Source organism: Triticum urartu, chromosome 3, assembly GCF_003073215.2.
Source record: "Triticum urartu cultivar G1812 chromosome 3, Tu2.1, whole genome shotgun sequence".
NCBI classification, from domain to species: domain Eukaryota; kingdom Viridiplantae; phylum Streptophyta; class Magnoliopsida; order Poales; family Poaceae; genus Triticum; species Triticum urartu.
In genome coordinates, this window is record NC_053024.1 from 734,883,670 (window position 1) to 734,900,826 (window position 17,157).

At 42.3% G+C, this 17,157-nt stretch overlaps 1 long non-coding RNA gene across 5 annotated transcripts; it reads right to left on the minus strand.

The window, feature by feature from the left end:
• Positions 1 to 3,284: 3,284 nt before the first annotated feature.
• Positions 3,285 to 9,380, minus strand: LOC125546306. Of its 5 annotated transcripts, none has more exons than XR_007300579.1 (5): positions 9,017 to 9,380; positions 8,838 to 8,919; positions 8,526 to 8,625; positions 7,803 to 7,877; positions 3,285 to 4,905 (listed from the first exon to the last, which is right to left on the minus strand). It is a non-coding gene; the product is annotated as an uncharacterized LOC125546306 (long non-coding RNA). The 5 variants fall into 5 exon arrangements; XR_007300580.1 differs by having other exon boundaries at positions 3,285 to 4,873; positions 9,017 to 9,379; XR_007300577.1 differs by lacking the exon at positions 8,526 to 8,625 and having other exon boundaries at positions 3,342 to 3,583; positions 3,715 to 4,905.
• Positions 9,381 to 17,157: the final 7,777 nt, after the last annotated feature.

Below are 17,157 nucleotides of genomic sequence, written 5' to 3' on the forward strand. Positions count from 1 at the left end.
AAGTGTCCTGACGGTTTACCGCCGGACGGGTCATAATGCCCAACATATAACCTGGGTTTATAACCAAGGCTGCATTTAGAATAATCAAATATGAAATATATCATACCTATGACATTGAATCACATCGTTGGTTTACCAACTTCTTTTTTAGTAAGGGTGATAACCCAAATCTTGAGTAGTGATAACTCCTTCCATATATCATAAACCGTGCCGGGTTGTGATAGACACCGTGTTACTCCATAAAAGGATGTTAACAACAAGGATCAAACCGGGCAAATAGTCTCCGGATTGACGTGAACTGTGTTCCGTCAATTGATTGGTTGAAAACTTTGTCGGTTTAAAAAACGCAATAAAAAGCAAAAACCTCCTTCAAAGGAAAGTGTAAAGCAAATGCAATGACAAAACCGTTGCAAAAAAAGGTTTATTTGAGCTGATCAGATGGTGTTACCATGGCCGAACACGACCAAGCTCCCGTTAGGTGTAACTATGGTTCTAGTCAGCCAGGTCCCCAGATGAAACCGTGGCATTTATGCCGATCAAGTGGCATGGTCATGGTTCGGGTTCGACCAAGCCCCCAAGTGATTATGTGGCCTTAGGCCGATCAAGAGGCATGACTGGTTCAGACATGACCAAGTCCCCAAGTGATCTGGTGGCTCTCGCCTATCAAGAGGTATGGTATTGGTTCGGACACGACCAAACCCCCAAGTGATATAACATGATGCTTTTAAAAAGCTAACTCAAGGGGTAAACCGGAGGCCGCTTTGGAACAACTCCGTGTAACCACACATGATGTAAAAGAACATAGACCCCGCTTTATGAAGCAGAAGCCCTCATGTGATCAATAATATGATAAGCCAATAAGGCAGGATATCCATGTTTGAACCGCGCATCATGGCAGCAGGTCCTCTTCGGCAATTTTTAATTTTTGCAAGAGATGAATTCTTCTTTGAACCGGGATCTTGAACCGGATATTGAGAGCTTCAAAGCTTTGTGGGAGACATCTTTCCCTTGAACCGGATTTAAACCAGAATCTTCATTTTTAGCCAGAAATTTTCTGACGGCCTTTAAACTCGAACTTGCGAGAAGTTAATTCCTTTTTGAACCGGAAATTCTTAAACCGGATTTGAGAGCTTCAGAGCTTTGTCGGAGAACAAATTTCCCTTGTACCGGATTGTAAACCGGAATCCTTTTCTGATGACCCGGATCTTCTTCATTGAGCCGAGATTTTGTAACTGTCATATACTTTCTAATCCGGAAATCTTCTGACAGCACAATGTGAATCCGGGACCGGGTTATCTTTCCCTCCAACATATTGGGGTTCTTGACTTCATTGAAAACCGGCAACGTTTGCTAAGTCATATCATTGTAGCCCCCAAGTCTCAAGGTGACTCGAGGAGTTGGCTTGAGATTCTCCATATTTGACCGTGATATAAACCGGCATAACTTGTATATCATTGATGTTGATAGTACGATGTGAATCACAGAAGGTTGAGGTGACTGCGGCGGGTTGTAAATGATCCCGTATGAGCCGTGTTAGCAACTCGGCCAATGATTCCTTCCAACTGGTGATTTGAAGTTAACCAAACTATAGTGGCGGTGATTTGTGCGCCTGCCCATTGAACCATCCAGTGCAGACGGTGGCTGAATGATAATTTGCCTTCAATTTATTGAAAGAAATCCAGGCTATGCAAGCAGTGACTTGCTCATACTCAATAAACAGCTCATGCAGACAGGTGTGGCCCGGTATGTTGATGTAGGCCGGGTCCGCAGAGGCGGCGGCTTTGTGCACGTCCATTGAACAGCGAGAAAAAACGATCCCGGCAAGTCGATGTAAACCGGGTCCGCAGAGGCGGCGTCGGACGGCAAGTCAATCGCGAGCACGGTCCCGACAAGTCGATGTAGACCGGGCCGCAAGGGCGGCGACTTGTGCGCGTCCATTCGACGGGTAATACGTCACGGACTATCGCCGGGCAGAACATTATCATCCCGTGCTCTATACCGTGGTATAAATCACATTTGTAGTGAATAATTGTCCTGCATATCAAAATATACGGTCGAAAGTAATCGTTCCCTTTATAAAAACAATATATATCAACAAAATAACTTAGACAAACATCACCTGATTTGTGCACACGACGGATGATCCGTATTCAGTGTTTGTGAATAATCTCCATTAGATTCAACAGCAACGATTGATGGACTTCGGACGGTAGCATGCGCCCCCTTTATTTTTTAACAACCGGCCAGGCAGTTTCTTTATCCATTCCAACCACTCCCCACTCACAGGCCAGAGCGGGACATAATCGTAGTGGTAGAAAGGCAGCGCGGCCGGCTCAAGGCGGCAGACGCGGCCGGCTCGAGGCCGCGCGGGCCGCTCCACGGCGACTGACAGCAGTTCAACGCGAAGACGTTCGGGGGCAGAGACGAGCCGGGGGGCCGCGGGCGAGCCGACGTTGCAGTACAGCAGCCAGCGCGCACTGGCGGGTCGGCGGCGCGGGCGAACCGGGCAGGTCGAAGCGTAATTGCAGCTGCAGCAGAAGCAGAGACCGCATCGGCGTCAGGGTCCGAGTCCCTACGGCCCAATCCTCCTCCTGGTTGTACAGGCAGAGGCGGAGCAATGTCCATGAGGAACGACAGCGCGCCGTCGAGCCCACAGTGGCGGCTCGAGGCAACGGGGATGGCTCGCAGCAGGCGAGGCGGGTCATAACAAGGCCCGAGCAGGGAGGCTCGGCAGAGCACTGCCGGAGCGGCGGCGCGTCCACGGGGTCAACCTGGTGGCAGAGGCAGAGGCGGCCGCGCTGGCTCAACGCGCGGCGGCATAGGCGAATCGCCGGCAGCCCGTTCCGGAGGCGCAGCGGGGGCGCGGGCGGTGGAGTAGTCCTCGTCCGTGTCTCCTTCCGGGTTGTGGTCGTTCTGGCCAATCTACCTCCGTGATTTCCTCCGGGTCGTGCTCCTCCTTTCCTTCTAGGACCAGGATTCGATGAACACGGCTAGCGGATTGCTGATGGCTCCAGACACCGCGGAGAAAATACAAAACACCCATATTGATTTAATATAATGGATTGCTTTCATCCGTGATCTGATCAGTGCCTTCACGGCTGTAGATGTAGAAGTACTTAAATGGTGGCGCCTCTTGAGAGGAAGTTAGGCGGCGCCAAGTTGGCAAGCGCCCATTCCATTTGCTTTGTTGCTATCTTATAACACATGGACATTGGATGTAAGAAGTTGCGACAACAAATTTTGAAAGAACTAAATAAATGACACTTAAATACAAAGATAGCATCTGAAACACAAAACACCGGAAGGCATGAGATAGAACAAGACAGGGATACAGTTCAACATACTCAAGAAGTAATGAATCACTATATGCTGCAATTTTCTGCAGTGATAAGAATTCAACATTCAATTGTGACATCTACCGCTATACGAAAACAATAAGAACAGAACGACAGAAAGTTCAAAGGGTATTCAAGCTGAATACTCAAATTCTAAAATCACCACAAAAAATGTGACGAAAATGCCACTCATTTCCATGAAGATCTTTGGCTACCAGTTGTTGACATGGGGGGTTCTGAGACATGTCCTGCAAAGCAACCATACAATTCAATAAGCCAGAAATTGTGCAGACATCAACTGGAGTAAAAAACATGTTCTCAATGCTAGTTGGCAGAGGAAGACACTTTTCAGCATGTCTCCTACGAATGGAGAACCCACCATGGGCAATCGTATCTGAAGTTGTCAGTGCCTTGCAAAAAAAGGAATGTATGATGCCTTTCTCGAGTTCTTGTGGCTCAGGACCCAAGCTTGTGAGCCAACCTTACTAATTAAGGGGCATATCAGATACTGTAAAACATCTGAATAACCTTGTCGTTCTACCTTCTCTAGACAGAGCAGATATATTTTAGAATTAAAAATAGGCACAACTCACAGTTTCAACCCAAGGAATTCAATGTAAAAGAGCATAATAGATTCTGGAATAACTCAGGAAGATCTGAAACTGAGAGCAAACCTTCAGTTGGAGCAGCAGTACAGCTAAGGAGAACATAGTACTGATAAAGCTTATGAAATGTCAGATGGTCCAATTGGGTGATATTGATAAACTACGACACTTTAATTTCATACAAGAAAAATGCAACTGACTGTAGGAACCGAATTGCAGGACCAAACTCTCACCTGGTACCAAAAATGCAACTGACTGTAGGAACCAAAAATGCAACTGACTGTAGGATTCAAGATAATTACAAGAGACAAATCGCAAGAGCAAAAATTTACACCAGAAAAAAAAATTGGTACCAACAGAGCCTACAATTATATAACGAAAACAGAAGCAAATCACACCCATACTCCTCCTTCTCTTCTTCTCGGTTTTATAGCATACCGTGCTGATCAAATAGAGGCCACGCCTTTGATTTCAGCATCTTATTAAATTGTTGCAAAGGATTAGCTATCTATAGCACATACAGATCCATTCTATTAATCAGCCCATAAAAGTACACCGTTACCATACAATAACAACTTCACTAACAGATTCAAAGCTAACGTAGAACAATTTGCAGCAGTATAGACCATGTGTTGCTGTGTGCATAGTACTTGTGCGAATAGACACGATTCCAGAAATAAAAGAGAACATAGTACTTGGGAACATGGCGTGAACGCGCTTACATGAACACCATTGTCTAAAACAGAACACACATACATCTTCTCCCAGCAAGGCGGAAAGGGCAAGAGAATAAAAGGGGGCGAGGGCGCATACCTTTTAGGTGGCGACGGTGTGATCGAAGGCATTGAAAGTAAGATGTGCAGGCTAACTATTGGTCATAGTCATCACATTGGGAAAATGCTAGCATGATCTACTTCAAGTCTTTCACCATCACTGTATAGTGTATAAAATAAGTAAACATGGCACTGAAAATATTCAAAAGAATACCATTTAAAGAGTTGACTATAGAGAAATGAAGCTCACTTTGAAAGAACAGTCATGGTTGATCATTGTAGAATAATGACAAAACAAGAATAAACGCATAATAGTAGCACTCATTTCTTGTGATAAATAAAAAAACTACCCCAATTTTGGTGCATTACATCACTAACTTTCAGGATTTTAACCTCAAATTAATTATTGGAAGTAAGATAAAATGGAAAGAAATAAAGGAGAGCAGCAGATCAAAAGAACGGTTTGTAATGGAGGTGGTACTATATCAACAAGTTAAATGGAGATAGAGATTAAGGGGGTGTTCGGGAGCCCTCCGCTCCTCAACTCCGCTACGGGAGCCGGCTGAGCCGCACCGAACGAGTCAACTCCGTAGATTTCATAATCCGGAGCGGAGCGGCCCGTAGTACAAATCGCTGGAGTCGAGAAAGTGACGCTCCGCGCGCTCCGTCTCGATGGCTCGTACAAATTTTTACACGCCACTTACAGGTTCGAGAGAAAAAATAGGAAACAGAAACCCACAAATCTCTCGTACTCCCCGCTTGCCCCGATTCCTTTTCTCCATGCGCACACGTAGAAGAGCTGGAGTTGGGTGCCGAACGTTTTGCAAAATTCTAAAATATGCAAGTAGAGTTGGGAGTTGAGAAGTAAGGAGTGGAGTTGAGAAATTAGAGGAGTGGAGTGTTGCCGAACAGGCTCTAAGTTAAATGGAATTAAAGAGCTAGCAGAGGATGTGTCCATATGAGCAAAGATTGAAAAAAAGAGAGAAAGCTGCAAACAGAGAGAATTTATCACGCTCAGTTGACAGAACAGAAGCACAACGACAACAAACATACATGCTCTATGTTGTCAAGATAATCGTGTCACCTATATCATCTCTTTGAGAAATGTGTAAGCAGGGATAAGATCTTGTAGTAACTATTATTTTCGATGCGTCGGTAGATTACAGGGCTAATATAACCATCAGACATATCAAGAATAGAGCAGGAAATTCATAGAAGCAAGTTAGGTAGACATTTAAATCGTTTGAGAGAAGCGGTGTCCTTTCTTTGGACCACTTACTGCTATGCTTTGCTATCAAATCTTGCAGTCAAATACACCCTCTGTTTCTAGAAACAAGATGTTTTGGCAGTTAAAACTGAACTACTAAAACATCTTATATTTAGGAACGGGGGTAGTAATAACAAAACAGGGGTACTACTGCTAGGTATCAAGCGTGTACTAAACAGAAGTCTTTACAAACAGGGGTGTAAGCAGAATTATTAAGCTGAGCCAGTTATTTTTTGTAGTTCCATAAATTCTGAAAAACAGCGAATGTCTCCCTCTGAAGTTCAGTATTTGGCTATCGCAAGACAACAAATTTATGGTCAAACCATTGCAAAGGCAGCACTCTCCAAGAAAACAGGGAAAAAGGATCAACAAAGAGGTCATTTCGTGTGAAGAAAAAGTGCAGCACAGCTCAACAATCAGTAAAGCAATTCTTTGCTGGCCTGCTCAAATAGCAGTGTACTAAACGCCGCAAAACTGAATCTAGCTGAACTCCAGAAGTAAAAACCAAGAGAATTTACAGCCTCAGCCATATACTAATCACTTGTTCAGACTGTACACACACTTGCAAAAATGTACACCATATCAATCTGTATGAGACTCATCAAGAACCCCACAGCAAGAACAAGTACAGAAACTAAAAAGAACCAGATCTGGCAGAACAAAAGGGGGGGAAGACAGATGGCACTATGCTTTATCAAGAACTGAAGATATCCTTGTACAACCTCAATTAGCACCTACTGTTAATGACTCCCTCAATTTTACTTGAGTGACCAAAACTACAATCTGCACTTTTAATAACATGTAATAATATCAATCAGAAGTGCACTTTGTTGTATAGAACAAACAAGGGAAAAGAAGCATCCGTCTATAATAAAATTATACTCCCTCCGTTCGGAATTAGTTGTCTCGAAAATGGATGTATCTAGAACTAAAATACGTCTAGATACATCCATTTCTGCGACAAGTAATTCCGAACGGAGGGAGTAGAAACCATAATGATAACATGATTGAACCTCCTCTGATTTGTACCTACTCTGATGGGATAATGATAGCATGAGGCACAAATCGAAATCTGAAAGAAGCAAAACAAGAACCGACCAAACAACCTTGCTTATCATTCACAGCAGACTTGGTTTCAACATAACTTGTGCTGCAGGCATGTCATCTATCTAGCACAGCAGACTTGGCACACATAAGAAGAAACACCTGATGAGCGTATTCACAGAGGCAGAAACCAAAAGCTCAAAGAAGCAAAACAAGAATCGACCAAACAACCTTGCTTGGAAAATCACACAACAGAAAAAAGAAAAGAAAATTGAAGCAGACATAACAAGAAACGCTTCATGAGCATCAACAAAGTAACAGAGGCAGAAATCGAAATCTCAAAGTTTGTAGATTACTTTCAGTTAACTCCGTCTCGCTGTCAAGTGCTCCTAAATTTTTGAGTTCATGCTTTCCCAAAGTTACTTCACTGACATATGTGTTTCATACCCATCGATCGACCCTAAATTTTGGTATCTGCTTATGCCTTGTTTCATAATAAGGCAATGGGAACCATGTGTGCCGAAAACAAGTCAGTCTTGACCTATATAGTCAAGATATAGTTAGGGAAAATAAAATGGTTCTATTTTAGCAATGTCAAATAATTGTTGAGTTGGAAGACAAAAGGATGTTTTTTTACCTTTTCTTAGCTATAAGAGATCATATCAAAGATGTGGCATCTCACAAATATCACAAATAGCACAACGAAAATAACTGCGAATAAGCAGACGCAATCCAAGCACAAGCAACCGAAACAAGTTAAAAAGAGTGGGAAGCGCACCTTAGCCGCAGAGTCGATATGCCCAGCAGATTAGATAACGAGTCAAACTTGATTATGAACCGATGATGCCAATCCCTGAGGAAGCATACCATAATGTAAGTCAACCACACTGCTTAGTTCTGTGAGGAAGTAAATCATGATAAGCACACTCTATATTCAGCAACAATGAGTTTTTACTCTTCTATGCTACTCTGATTACTCAAAACTGAATTCCTGTAACCTCTGCTGCTCTGTCTGAATTTTCTGAACATTTGCTTCTCCTCTTTTGATTCAGTTCATAGTATTGTTAGTGCTGCTCATAATTTTGGTAGAAATCCTTTATTTTTAGTTTAACTGTACCTTCTGTTTACTTCCTTCTACTGTGTGAATCCAGTTCCTAATTGTTTGGTCGATCTGTTCATTCAGTTATAGTTTTAAAAAAAGTGCCCTGTTATACCTATAATGACTTCTATCATTTTCTGTTATGTCATACCCACACAGAACTTTGGCTTCAGCCATGTCATCTATCTACCTCATTATCTGTTGCAGCACATGTAAAACTGGCATCATTATTTCTACAAGATCTGAAAGAAGCAAAAGAAAAACCGACCGACCAACCTTGCTCCAAAAATCATACAAGAGGAAAAAGAAAAGAAAATTGAAGCAGGAACAAACACCTAATGAGCCTGAACGAACTGACAGAGGCACAAATTAAAAGCTCAAAGAAGCAAAACAAGAGCCGACCAAACTTAGCAATGTGGTTGAGAATCTCAGTGCATGGTCACCAAACCCTGTCACTGACCAACAAGTCAAGTCAGATGCTCGATTATCCTGGGCGTCAACACTGTCAAAAATGTTAAGATCTTACTTCAGCTGATGTATGTGGGTTCTGGGATTCTGAAATCTCATACAAGAGAAGAAAGAAAGGAAAATCGAAGAGACATAAGAACAAACACCTCACGAGCGTGAACGAACTGACAGACGCACAAATTAAAAATCAACACACACACACACACACACATCCATGAGCACTCATAAGCAGACCAGAAACGGTACCTTGACGACGACGAGGACCGGAGAACAGAGAGACGAACAAGACGAGCGATGGATGAACAGGTCAGCGAAGAAGAAGAACCACCTATGAACACACAACATCGACGACCGCTAAGCGCATCAGTAATAGGTAAGAGAAGAGAAGAACATCAAGAGAACTCATCCAAGGGAGAACAGCCCACCTTCATGGCGATGTGGAGGCGAAGTTCAGCGGCAGGCTCCGCGCGCAGCCTCCCGGAGGATGAGCATCGAGAGGCAGACCAACGGCCGGTGTTCCCCGCCGCTGCCTTATAGCAGATCGAGTAGCACTTGTCGGACACCTCCATGGATCCTGATTCGTGATTGAGAGGCAAAAGGAAGGAGATTAGGGAAGAGGGAGGATTTGCGGATGCTCGTAGAGGCCGTGAGAGAAGGGGAGGAGGTGTCGGCGCAGCATCGGGAGCGTGAGGTGGGGTCGCTTGAGGAGGCGTGTGGGAGAGGGAACCATAGAGAGAGCAGGTCGCGTGCGTGGGGAAGAAAGGGGCAGACCCCAATCGCCCTGGGGAGGTGTTAACTCAGCGGCACAAACCTCGATCCCTTTCTTCCTTTCTTTTCTCTCGGCACAGTAAAATCGACGTGGCTATCGCCAGTGGTCGCGCTTGATGCGTAGCTGACTCGTGGCGTGCAAAAAAGGAAAAAAGGCAGCAACATGCGGTTGACTCGTGGCGTGGAGCAGTAGCGGAACTCGGCGGTTTAGGCTGTAGCCTCGGATGACTTGCACGCGTGTCGGACAAGATTCAACTCCAGTGCTGCATAAAGGACGCGGAGGCAGCAGCCAGCCGATCGATTGGCTCCAAATTTCTGTCTGTCTTGATTACATGCAACGCCGTGGGTACATCACCCGTGCTGCAATCTTTGTCTTGGACCCGGCGGAGCGCACGATGCGGCGGCGCATACAGCAACCCTAATTTCTTGTTGAACCCTAAATCTCATAGATCTTGAATCGGGGCTAGTGATCTTTGTAGTTGATGTAAATCCCTTCAAACTGGCTCATCATAAAAATTGCAAGCTTCTCAATCCCTGGAAGAAATCCCTTCAAGAACTCATCACTACCGTGCGCTAGCCCCACGGTGGGCGCCAACTGTCGTGGAATTGTCACGGCAGATGTCTTTAGTGTCAGGACTTAGTCGCGAGGCCAACGCATCTATGTGATAGCTTGAGAGGGGTTGAGCGGGACGAGAGACGCGATGTTTTACCCAGGTTCGGCCCCTCACGGTGGAGGTAAAAGCCTACATCCTGCTTCATTGATATTGATGATGATGATCACGGTTACAAGAGTGCTCTACCAACTGAGAGCTATTGTCTAAACCTAACTTGTCCAACTTGTGGAACTTGTCCCCTTTTGAGGAGCCCTGCCCCTCCTTATATATGTTGGAGGGGCGGGTTACATGTAGAGTCCTATTAGGATTAGGACTAGTCTATCTCTAATACAAACCGGATACAAGTCTAGGTCTTAACTCCTTGTAAGATAATATTCCTCCTGCCTTTCCTCTTAAACCGGCCCACCGTTAAACGTGAACCGGCCTTATGGGCCTTGGGCCTTGTCATCCGTCTGTCCCGCACGCCGGATCACCATTGAGTCATAATGACCAGGTGGGTTGCTTGTAAACCGCCAGGTCAGGGCGGGTTGCCAGTAACTCGCCAAGTGTCAGCGGGGTCTTCAGATAAACCGCCAAGTCCGGCCGGGTTAACTTCCGGCTGGTTTACACCGCGGGGTATATCCCCGACACTCTCTCTCTCGACGATGGCGGAGGCGAAGAAGAAGGACGATGGAGAGCCTAGGGCGACAGCCGGCGGCGAGGGCAGTGCTCACTCCGATGTCAACAAGTGGCTAGGCAGCGCAAGTTTCCCGACCCAGCGCTCGCCTGGGCCACCGACGCAGGAGGTCCAGATCTCACCGGTGTTCCGCACGGCCAGGGCAGTGGCCAAATGCATCCACACGGATCCAGAAGGCGGGCACCAGTGGGCCTCCTCACTTGGTGGCGTGGAGTAAGTTATGAATTGTATTAATTATTTTTCTTAGTATATTTATGAACTAGGGTTAGGATTTGTTTCTTAGATTGTTAATGAATTAGTTTATTTGGTATATTATTATGTATACATTGTAAGCAATATATGAATTAGGGTTTAGGTTTGGATGATATGTTGTGCAAGTGAAACTGCTGCATACTTTTTAACTTCAAAATCTGAAGAAATCTGAATGTGTTCTTTCTTTTTTTGCATAGTTTGGATGATGAAATATGGGAATTGAGGCTGCATTTTCAGGGTAGAGATAACATGGAAAGAAAGTTTTCCTCATCAGAAATGAATTACCTGTTATTGTTAGCACTGATTGAACTTGAGGGCTATGGGTTGGATGCCTATCTGTCATATGTTAAGGATGAGGGTAAGGGGCTGGAGGGGATTGAGGTTTTGAACAGTGATGAGAAGGTGGAGGAGATGCTTGATTTGTTTGCTGAGAAGAAAGTATTGAACATAATAGTGAGAGAGGCTAGTGACCCAAATACAGCAGATGCAAACATGGACCACACCTTGCTTGAAGAGCAGATTCCAATGAGTCAAGTTGGTGATCCCATTGTTTGTAGTGTTTCCCAAGAAGGTGTCCTTTTTCCTGTCTCAAATTCTTCACAGCCTCCAGTTGTGCCTGTTCAAGCATATCTTAACACACAACAGAGCTGTAATTTCAACAAGGGAAAAGAGGCAGTGGAAATTGAAAATATTGAAGCAGAAGATGAAGCTGCAAATGAGTTGGATAAATCCTCTTCAGATTTTGAGTTTTTCAGGGGTGATTACAGAGGGAAGACTATTTCATACAAGTCTTAGGCTAGGGGAGAAGATGAAGGTGGTGAAGGTTCCAGTCAGCACTACAGGGAAGAGGAAGAGATGGTTGAGCATTATTTTGGGCTGCTTCTGAACCATCAGAGTTTTGGCAGGAGCAAATTGGTTCTGAAGAAGATGATGAAGAAGAAGCTTCAGATCATGTGGAAGGTGTGGCATGGAAATTGATACCTATGAGGAAACAAGGCCCAACAAGCAGATCACACAGTGAGCCAGATCACATAAAGTTTGAAGATTTTGTGCCAGAAGCTGATGAGTACTGCTTTCCAGGTGATGAAGGCATTTCTGATGAAGAAGATGATGCACCTAGGTTGCCTTGTGGTAGGAAGAGAAAATTGAAGAAGAAGAAGAAGAAGAAGAAGGAGAGAATATGGTATGATCCCTCTAGGCCTGATGCACATGAACAGTTTAGGATTCATTTGTGCTTTCTGAATGTGGTAGAGTTCAGAGAAGCATTGAGAAACTACCATGTTAGGACACTGAGGAACTTTGAGTACCATAGGAATGATCCAAGTAGGATCATAGCCTGGTTCTTAGATAGAAAGCATGGTTGTGAGTTTTATATTACTGCTTCTAAGATTGCCCATGAGTCAACCTATAGCATCAAGAAGATGAATCTTGATCACACATGTGGAGCAAGTGGAGAGAACACAAAGGTTACCATGAAATGGGTTGCAAAGGCTGTTGAGGATACTGTTAGATCCAATCATGGTGCAGGTGTTGAGACTATACTGAGTTATACAAAAAAGAAATTTGGAGTACATGTTCCAAAAAGTTTGGCCTATAGGGCAAGGAGGATGGCAGTTGATGTTGTGCAAGGGGATCACAAGACACAATACTACAGGTTAAGAGACTATCTGTAGTGTGTTTTGGACACAAACCCTGGTAGTAGGTGTGTTGTGACAACAAAGGAATTTGAACTCCACCCAGCACCTACCCCAAGGTTTCATTACATGTTTTACTGTCTGTTTGCTTGTAAGGAGGGGTTCCTAAATGGTTGCAGGCCTTTCATAGGTAAATCTAGTTTGTATAGTGCTTAAATAGGGATTGCATAATAGTTGCTGCTTACTAATGGCTTAAAATGCAGGTCTTGATGGATGCTTCATCAAACTAAGCACTGGGCAGCAAATCCTGGCAGCAACAGGGAGGGATGGCAACAACAACATCTTCCCTATTGCATTTGGTGTTGTTGACAAGGAGGAGCCAGATAGTTGGACTTGGTTTCTTACACAGTTAAGGGCAGTAATTGGTAGTGACAACAAGTTTGGGCCCTACACAATTATGTCAGACAGGCAAAAGGTACTTCATTGCCTTCATGATTTAACTGCCTTTCCTTGCACCATGTAATGATTTTCCTTGCACTAGTTCTCAATACAAAATCAATGAACAGGGTCTGCTGAATGCAATAGAGGATGTATTTCCTGATTCCCCTCAAAGGTTTTGTTTAAGACACATATATGCCAACTTCCAGTCAGCTGGGTTTAGAGGGGATGAATTGAAAAAACATCTAGACCAGGCTGTCATACGTCTCCAACGTATCTATAATTTTTGATTGCTCCATGATATATTATCTACTGTTTTGGACTATATTGGGCTTTATTTTCCACTTTTATATTATTTTTGGGACTAACCTATTAACTGGAGGCCTAGCCCAGAATTGCTGTTTTTTGCCTATTTCAGTGTTTCGGAGAAACAGACTATCAAACGGAGTCCAAACGGAATGAAACCTACGGGTCCATAGTTAGTAGCTAGATGGCTTCTTCTCTCTTTTTGGATCTCAATACAATGTTCTCCCCCTCTCTTGTGGAGATATATTCGATGTAATTTTCTTTTTGCGGTGTGTTTGTTGAGACCGATGAATTGTGGGTTTATGATCCAGTTTATCTATGAATAATATTTGAATCATATCTGAATTCTTTTATGTATGATTGGTTATCTTTGCAAGTCTCTTCGAATTATCAGTTTGGTTTGGCCTACTAGATTGGTTGTTCTTGCCATGGGATAAGTGCTTAGCTTTGGGTTCAATCTTGCGGTGTCCTTTCCCAGTGACAGAAGGGGCAGCAAGGCACGTATTGTATTGTTGCCATCGAGGATAACAAGATGGGGTTTTTATCATATTGCATGAAACTATCCCTCTACATCATGTCATCTTGCTTAAGGCATTACTCTGTTTTTAACTTAATACTCTAGATGCATGCTAGATAGCGGTCGATGAGTGGAGTAATAGTAGTAGATGCTGGCAGGAGTCGGTCTACTTGTCTCGGACGTGATGCCTATATACATGATCATACCTAGATATTCTCATAACTATGCTCAATTCTGTCAATTGCTCAATAGTAATTTGTTCACCCACCGTAGAATACTTATGCTCTTGAGAGAAGCCACTAGTGAAACCTATGGCCCTCGGGTCTCTTTCTCATCATATCAATCTCCATCACTTTTTTATTGCTTTGCTTTTACTTTGCCTTTTACTTTTCACTTTATATCTCTATACCAAAAATACCAAAAATATTATCTATCATCTCTATCAGATCTCACTTTCGTAAGTGACCGTGAAGGGATTGACAACCCCTAAGCGTGTTGGTTGCGTTGAGCTATTGTTTTTGTGTAGGTACAAGGGACTCACGCGTAGCCTCCTACTGGATTGATACCTTTAGGAGATGCTACTAAACTCCTAGATAATATTATGGTTAATTATTGTATAATCATCCACACTTTAGGAGATCACTTTAGGAGATGCTACTAAACTCCTAGATAATATTATGGTTAATTATTCTCAGTGGCACACTGAAAGATCCACTAAAAAAGTGCATGCGATAGAAGAAATTAATGTTTTGAGTGGAAAGATGGACGAACTTATGAATTATTTGCTACTAAGAGTGTTTCTTCTGATCCTAATGATATGCCTTTGTCTACTTTGATTGAGAATAATAATGAATCTATGGATGTGAATTTTGTTGGTAGGAATAATTTTGGTAACAACGCGTATAGAGGGAATTTTAATCCTAGGCCTTATCCTAGTAATCCTTCTAATGATTATGGAAATTCCTACAACAACTCTTATGGAAATTTTAATAAGATGCCCTCTGAATTTGAGAGTAGTGTTAAAGAGTTTATGAATTCACAAAAGAATTTTAATACTTTGCTTGAAGAGAAATTGCTTAAATTGATGATTTGGCTAGGAACGTTGATAGAATTTCTCTTGGGGTTGATTCTTTAAAGCTTAGATCTATTCCTCCTAAGCATGATATCAATGAGTCTCTCAAAGCCATGAGAATTTCCATTGATGAGTGCAAGGAAAGAACCGCTAGGACGCGTGCTATGAAAGATGCCTTTATTAAAGCGTGTTCTTCCAATTCCTATGAAAATCAAGATGAAGATCTAAAAGTTAATGATGTGTCTCCTATTAAATCTTTGTTTTGCAATATAAATCTTGATGAAACTGAATATGATCCACCTTTACCTAGAAGGCGTTCTAAAAATTCAGAGTATTTAGATCTTGATGATGAAATTGATAAAAGTGGGATTGAAAGAAATAAAACTCTAGATGTTGCTAAACCCACTATATTGGATTTCAAGGAATTTAATTATGAAAATTGCTCTTTAATTGATTGTATTTCCTTGTTGAAATCCATGCTAAATTCTCCTCATGCTTATAGTCAAAATAAAGCCTTTACCGAACATATCGTTGATGCCTTGATGCAAACTTATGAAGAAAAACTTGAGTTGAAAGTTTCTATCCCTAGAAAACTTTATGATGAGTGGGAACCTACTATTAAAATTAAAATTAAAGGTTATGAGTTTTATGCTTTGTGTGATTTGGGTGCTAGTGTCTCTACTATTCTCAAAACTTTGTGTGATTTGCTAGATTTCCGTGATTTTGATGATTGCTCTCTAAACTTGCATCTTGCGGATTCCACTATTAAGAAACCTATGGGAAGAATTAATGATGTTCTTATTGTTGCAAATAGGAATTATGTGCTCGTATATTTTATCGTTCTTGATATAGATTGCAATGCTTCTTGCCCTATTATTCTCGGTAGACCTTTCCTTAGAACGGTTGGTGCAATTATTGATATGAAGGAAGGGAATATTAGATTTCAATTTCCATTAAAAAAGGGCATGGAACACTTTCCTAGAAAGAAAATAAAATTACCATATGAATCTATCATGAGAGCCACTTATGGATTACCTACCAAAGATGGCAATACCTAGATCTATTCTTGCTTGTTATGCCTAGCTAGGGGCGTTAAACGATAGCGCTTGTTGGGAGGCAACCCAATTTTATTTTTATTCCTTGCTTTTTGCTTCTGTTTAGTAATAAATAATTTATTTAGCCTCTGTTTTGGTTGTGTTTTTTGTGTTTAATTAGTGTTTGTTCCAAGTAGAACCGTTGGGAAGACTTGGGGAAAGTCTTGTTGAACTTGCTGTAAAAAACAGAAACTTTAGCGCTCACGAGAACTGCTGTCATTTTTATTTGGAAAGTGCTATTTAGTTAATTCTTTTTGCGTATGATTAATAGATAAGTTCCTCACGTCCAGCAATGTATTTTAGAATTTTTGGGGTTCCAGATCTTGCGCTAGCTACAGATTACTACAGACTGTTCTGTTTTTGACAGATTCTGTTTTTCGTGTGTTGTTTGCTTATTTTGATGAATCTATGGCTAGTAAAATAGTTTATAAACCATAGAGAAGTTGGAATAAAGTAGGTTTAACACCAATATAAATAAATAATGAGGTCATTACAGTACCTTGAAGTGGTCTTTTATTTTCTTTCGCTAACGGAGCTCACGAGATTTTCTACTTTAAGTTTTGTGTTGTGAAGTTTTCAAGTTTTGGGTAAAGATTTGATGGATTATGGAACAAGGAGTGGCAAGAGCCTAAGCTTGGGGATGCCCATGGCACCCCCAAGATAATCTAAGGACACCTAAAAGCCAAAGCTTGGGGATGCCCCGGAAGGCATCCCCTCTTTCGTCTACTTCTATCGGTAACTTTACTTGGAGCTATATTTTTATTCACCACATGATATGTGTTTTGCTTGGAGCGTCTTTTATGATTTGAGTCTTTGCTTGTTAGTCTACCACAATCATCCTTGATGTGCACACCTTTTGAGAGAGCCATACATGATTTGGAATTTGATAGAATACTCTATGTGCTTCACTTGTATCTTTTGAGATTTATAGTTTTGCTCTAGTGCTTCACTTATATCTTTTAGAGCACGGTGGTGGATTTGTTTTATAGAAACTATTGATCTCTCATGCTTCACTTAGATTATTTTGAGAGTATTAATAGCATGGTAATTTTCTTAAAATCCTAATATGCTTGGTATGCAAGATTAATAATAAAACTTTCTTATGAGTGTGTTGAATACTAAGATAAGTTTGATGCTTGATGATTGTTTTGAGATATGGAGGTAATAATATCAAAGTCATGCTAGTTGAGTAGTT